This window comes from Bidens hawaiensis, unplaced genomic scaffold, assembly GCF_021521415.1.
Source record: "Bidens hawaiensis isolate Kalapana, Puna unplaced genomic scaffold, B.hawaiensis_p1.1 tig00005013_1, whole genome shotgun sequence".
NCBI lineage: Eukaryota > Viridiplantae > Streptophyta > Magnoliopsida > Asterales > Asteraceae > Bidens > Bidens hawaiensis.
Genome location: NW_027491317.1, coordinates 1,806,465 through 1,812,599, shown reverse-complemented (window position 1 = coordinate 1,812,599; position 6,135 = coordinate 1,806,465). Strand labels below are relative to the sequence as shown.

The window sequence follows — 6,135 nt, the reverse complement described above, 5'->3', positions numbered from 1 at the left end:
ATGTCATGTAAAGGATAAATACGTCGTTTGTAAGAAAATGCCGAATCATCTTTATACACCATGTGTCCTGGCCCGAATGGGCTTAGACCTAAGTGGAAGGGGCTCAAAACCGAGCTAAATGAGCTTAAACCTGAGCAGGAGTGGCTAAAAACTGTGCTTTTTCGCTCCCCAACTTTACTGAACATATAGATCTAAATATCGTGTGGACACTCGCAGTTTTCTTCCCGCTCTTACTCTTATGCGTGCTCTCCGAGCGTCTTTGTGAGTTCATATGAACTCCGTGGTTATCATGGGCCTCTCGGACACAATGTCTTCAACCTCCGTGTTGTCTTTTTCATATGGTTGTGCTAACCAATTTGGTTGCGTTAACTTTAGTGAAATCTGGTGAGGATGGTAGTGGTGGCATATCACCTAGATTATCTTCGGCCATTTATTCATGTCGATGGACTCTCTTGCTGAAGCAAAGGTTCCACGCATGGCACCAATGCTAGAACCCTAAATGTTTTGTTAATGAATGTAGGAAGTATTCAAGAGTGACTCAAGACAATGGCCGATATGTTGAGTGTAGTGAATAGTGTGAACTACAAGGATTCATATGTTGCTCTAATAAATGACCACGATTGATTGTTGTTTATACAGAATGTGTAAATTTGATATAAGTGAAGTCCTCCCAGTAATTTGATATTCTCCTCCTCTTTATATACGCAAGGGAAGGATCTATGATGCAAAAGAAAGATGTCATTAGTCTTCCATCCATTAATCATTATTCCTTAGTTCCTTGTCTTGCCCTTCATGTCCCCCAAGACAATCTTGCTAATTGATGTGAGTGGTCATGGACTGGAGGCGTCAGGTGGTTGTTTACCCTCCTTTTGCTAGGAAAAGAAAATATATTATATTGCATGCTTTCTCCTTTTGAGAAACTAGTTTTGACATCTTCCTAGGGAGTTATATTGGGCTAGCTTCATTACTTATCCTGGAAGCTCAATCTGGAGGTAACCTCTATAAGTCCCTTAGTCTATTATCCTTTTTCTTTATGATAAGGATAATGGACCAATCCTAGCCCAACCCATCTTTCCCCCTTCTGTCTTTGCCACTTGCCTCAACTTCCCGAAGGACAAGATCCCCCACCTTGAACCTTACTTCTCTAGCACGAGAGTTATAGTATTTCTCAATCTTTTTCTTATTCTTGACCTCTTTTCTTGTAGTCAGCTCTCTTCTTTCTTCGGCTAGATTTAGGTTTAGCATGAGTTCTTCCTCATCCTCCTACCTGTTGATTTGGGTACGGAGGGTTGGGACCCAATGTTAGCATGGATCATGACCTATTTGCCGTAGATTAGGCTAAAGGGAGTTTCCCTTTGACGGTACTTCGATTTGCTCTCTCTAGTTGCCCATTTCACTAAGTAACCTCGTCAACTTGCAACCCATCCTGTTAAACTTCTTGTTTCTCTAAATGCTATACATGCAAATGAGTCAAGTACACTGTACAAGTAAAATTTTCAGCTTGGTGGGATAATTATGAGCCAAGTGCGCAAGCTCATATAGTTTTGAGTTTGAGCCCAAGTTTCCAGGCTCGGCTTCGCTCGCTCATTGAACATCTTTATATCTATTACCCTAAAATAGCGTTCATGGAAAATTTTAAAGATTACACTTATAATATTTTGGATCCATGAGTGCGTTTACGTATTTGTATTAGTTTTATCTCCAAACGTTGATATCATGTTATTCTTGATACTTATGTTATCATCCTTTTGGTAACTTTTTGTGTGAATGTATTTGAAAAAGTTTCATTTCTTTAATTCTTCTTCGTGATATCCTTTTATAATCCCAACTTTACATGTGGTACACTAATTCTTATAGTGTATTTTAACATTTAACACATTAGTATGAATCTCCTAATAATAAATACAGAAAAAAAAACCATAAGTGCGTAATATAATTACAACCCAAATGTAATTGTTCTACGTAATTAAAGTCAGTCCTTGCGTTAGTAGATTTTGTGAAATGATTTGGTTTGCAGCTTCAGATGGATGAAATCCATCCCAAAATACGTACCCGCTTGCATTTAAGCATGTACCAATGGACATTGCATTGCAAAGCAAAGAAGTCTCAACTGTACCGGTTCCACAACCCCTCCTCGACTCAAGAAAACCTACACATGAACTCTTCGTATTAATTAGCATTCGATGTAATGTCTCTCTATCTATTAAAATAACGTCATAAATAACTATATAATAATACAAATAACTATAATATGAATTAGTTAGCTAAAAATGAACATTAGGATTTTTGATCAAATCATGGAGAGGCTGGTAGGTGTCAAACACCACAAGTCTGATGTCCGGAAATCTTGTAATCAGTTTTTGAGACGTAGCGTTTAACTTATTGTTAAACATCATAGCGTCATGGTTCAGTCTCGAAATACAATTATTACTTCCAAAACCAAATAATGTGATCGCTGCTGGCAAACATCCGATCGGTGGTAGTGTTGTTACTTCGCTCCTTCTTACTCCTAAATTGTACAGCTCCTACACATTGAAATAAAATGTGTTTAATTAATCAATATGGTCAAGAACTTATGTACAACCTTCCAAAGTGCTTTGTATAAAAATTTATTTTTTAGGCAAAATATATTCAAAATAATCAATTTACTTAAACATTAAAATGAATAAAATCCATACCTGAATGAAGATGGAGTATGATCTTAAAAGCATATCTGAAAACTGTGAAGGGGTGTATACTGTGTTCAACAAAGGGTTGATGTAGTAATTCTGCAGGAAATCACTGCTTCCTCCACTTAAAATATGAATTCCGTTGGAAAATATGGAGTTCGCTCTGTTGTTTCCCACAATCCTTACCACTTGGTTTTGCCAGTCCCGGTAATATGAAACTTGACGTGATAGAGTAATTGCTTGCTACAAGATATCACTAACCAATAGTCAACATGTGTACTACCCCTTTATAAATACGCTGATGAACTAATAACTAATTTAGTTATTTGTACGCTTGTTATGTTAAAAGTTGTTTGTATTTGATCCACACACACGGTTATATATGGGAGAGACAATTTTTTTATTTCCTTTTCATTTTTTTAGATTATAAGATTAGTATTGTAAATAGAATAAAAATAAGTAGCTAGCTCGAGAGATTAATTTATGTTCTCACAAAGTTACACATATGTATATATATGTAATGTCATTAACTACATATATATTTTTTGGAAACTATAATAACATACAAAAAGAATAAATAAATTAAAAATAAATTTCCTTTTATTGAGTAATTTAAGATTGGTGGTGTTGGTACATGCCCTTAATCGCAAATGAAAAACAAAGTTGTTGATTAAACACTATTGATCGGCTCTTTCTATTATAATGAACTGGATTACAGCAGATAAAACATACGATACTTTCTTAACCCTAAGTCCTGATCATATGCCCACACACACGTACTTAGACTTCTAAAAACTAGGAAACAAACCCACTAACAAATAAACATGACCCATTAACTAGATCCACTAATCAAGTTAAACCGATGTGATCAAATAATTCCAAACTTAATTCAAATGATTTTTAACTTAATGTTTCTCATATAATTCAACGCAGCAATAGTTTTTACTTTTTAGTTTAACCACTTTAATAGTGACTTTTTCTTAGTTTATTTTATTTTCCATGAAATTTCATTCTTTAATGTAATTGTCATTACATGTAAATCACCATTAGTTTTGACACGTTTTCTAAATTTGTTGTTTGTTTACAAATTATAAGATTAGTATTCTGTTTTTAAATTATTCAAAATATTATTCGGTACTACAAAAATTTGTAAAAGTTATGATGACAACATTATCAAAGAGTTGGTTGATATTGGCAGTTTGGGTAGGTTTGTTTTAGGAACCAATCAAAAAAGTTAAGAGAAATTTTAAGTTCTACAAAGAAAGGGAATTCGTGTGATAATGCTTTCGGTTTAGAAAATGCGTAAGTTTATTATCAATTTTTATTTAGTTTGTACCAACTAAAGAGTTGGGAGACAGTATATTATATTTTTTTTTCACCTATAGCATTGAATATACAAAAAACTATAGTAAAAAGCTAGCAAAAAGCCCAAAGTAGATTGCATAACAAGAAGAGGGTTTTTAATCTACTCAGACCAAGCAGCAAAAAATTTACGATCTCTATTACTAAACCACCAATAAGAATAGTTAAGAATGGAATAAAAAATAAACTCTTTTTTCCTATCTTCATGCGCAAAAATGGTATCGTTTCGAAATCTCCAAATCATCCACCAACCTGTGAGAATAATACAATGAATGGGCCTTTTCTTCTTGCCTAAAATAGATAATGAATCCATCCAAATCAAAGTCCCCAAGTGTAAACGATTTTGAACTGCTGGTAAATCAAGCTATTTAGAAATAGCGGCCCACACACTAGAGGCAACTCCACAAGTACCAAACAAGTGTTCCATATCCTCTCCCGAAGAGGAGCAAGTAGGGCAAAGAGTCGATGGCACATCATATCCCCTATGTGCCATATTTATGCTAGTAGGAAGGTAGTTTGAAGATATCTGCCATCCCAAAATTGACTTTAATAGGAATATAACGATTCTATCGGGTAGGTGAGACCCCTTCGGGAAGAAGCATGCAATCTATATGCTTCCATATAGAGCTGACTAAAAAATAATCATTTACATTAAAAGTCAAAATACGCGAACCACTTCTATTATTAAACACCACTTGCGAAAATTCATTTAATAGAATTTGGAATTGCTCTTGTTCAGCTCCTCTCATGATTTATCTCCTCAAAGACCAAATCCGTCCATCATCTCCTCGATTAGAAGAAATAATGCAATTCGAATCATTTTCCAGTCAGTAAAGTATGTGACACCTACTACTTAGAGGGGATTCCTCTAACCAAGTGTCCACCCAAAACCTAGTTTCCTCTTCATTTCCAAATTTCCTTTTTAATGTGTTCCAAGGATATATTTTTCTTATGAAGGAACCAGGTAGATTTAATAATATGATGCCATACCCCATTGCTCGACCCGATCTAAAATCCATCCAAAACACCAAATTAATTCCTATAAATGCTTTTAGTAGTTTTGACCCATAAATCTTTTGTCTATACACAAATTGCCATCTCCATTTTTAAATAACAGCCAAATTAGAATACTTTAAGCTGCCAATATCCAGCCCCCCATTTTGTTTCTTGCCATAACTAGATCCCATTTCACCCACGCCAAGTTTTTATTTCCCTCCATAGATCCAAAAAAAATCGGACCGAATGGATTCAAGTCTACAAGCAACAGTGTTTGGCAAAGGAATAAAAACATGAATTAAATTCCTAAGGTACCAAGAAAAAATTTAACCAAAGTATACCGACCTCCAAAAAATAGCAAATTGGATCTCCAATTAGAAACACGAAGGCGAAAGTTATTAATAATCTTCTGCCAGCTTTGGGAATTTTTCATGCTGCATCCCACCGGAAGCCCCAAGTAAACGAAAGGGAGATTGCGAGGCTTACAACTTAGGACACGAACAATAGTAGTGACGATATCAAAATCCATCTCGAGTCCATAAAGGTTCGACTTATGCATGTTGAGGTTGAGCCCACTTAAATAAAAGCAGTTGAGCATCTGAGCCAAGTCCGGATATTCTAACTAGACCATTCTCTGAGAAAAACGGCGTCATCCGCATACAATAGGTGAGAGAGATAAGCGCCCCCATCTCCCATTTTAACCACTTTATAAAGCCCAACATAAATAAGATTTTCAAAGCCGCATGAAGCCCCTCCATAGCAATAATAAATAAAAAAGAAGAAATGGGGTCTCCTTGTCTCAAATCATTTACCTTAAATTTGAAAGAAGGGCTACCATTAAACAAATCTGAAACTTTCGCCGACAATAAGAACGAGTTAATCCAATTGATCCAATTACCGTTAAAACCCATCAAAGACATTATTTGAGTTAAATATTCCTAACTCAGAGAGTCATAAGCCTTCTAAAAATCAATTTTAAAAATCTTATTTTTCTTCATGTAATAGTTTACCACCTCGTTCATAATAAGAACCCCATTAAGGGAATTTGATGACCTTTAATAAACACGGACTGTTGTAGGCTAATTGCCTAGTCAATAACTTTAGCTAG

General features: G+C 35.2%; 1 pseudogene; it reads right to left on the bottom strand.

Annotated features, from left to right (window-relative positions):
- Positions 1 to 1,622: 1,622 nt before the first annotated feature.
- Positions 1,623 to 5,218, bottom strand: LOC143628512 (GDSL esterase/lipase At5g03810-like; annotated as a pseudogene).
- Positions 5,219 to 6,135: the final 917 nt, after the last annotated feature.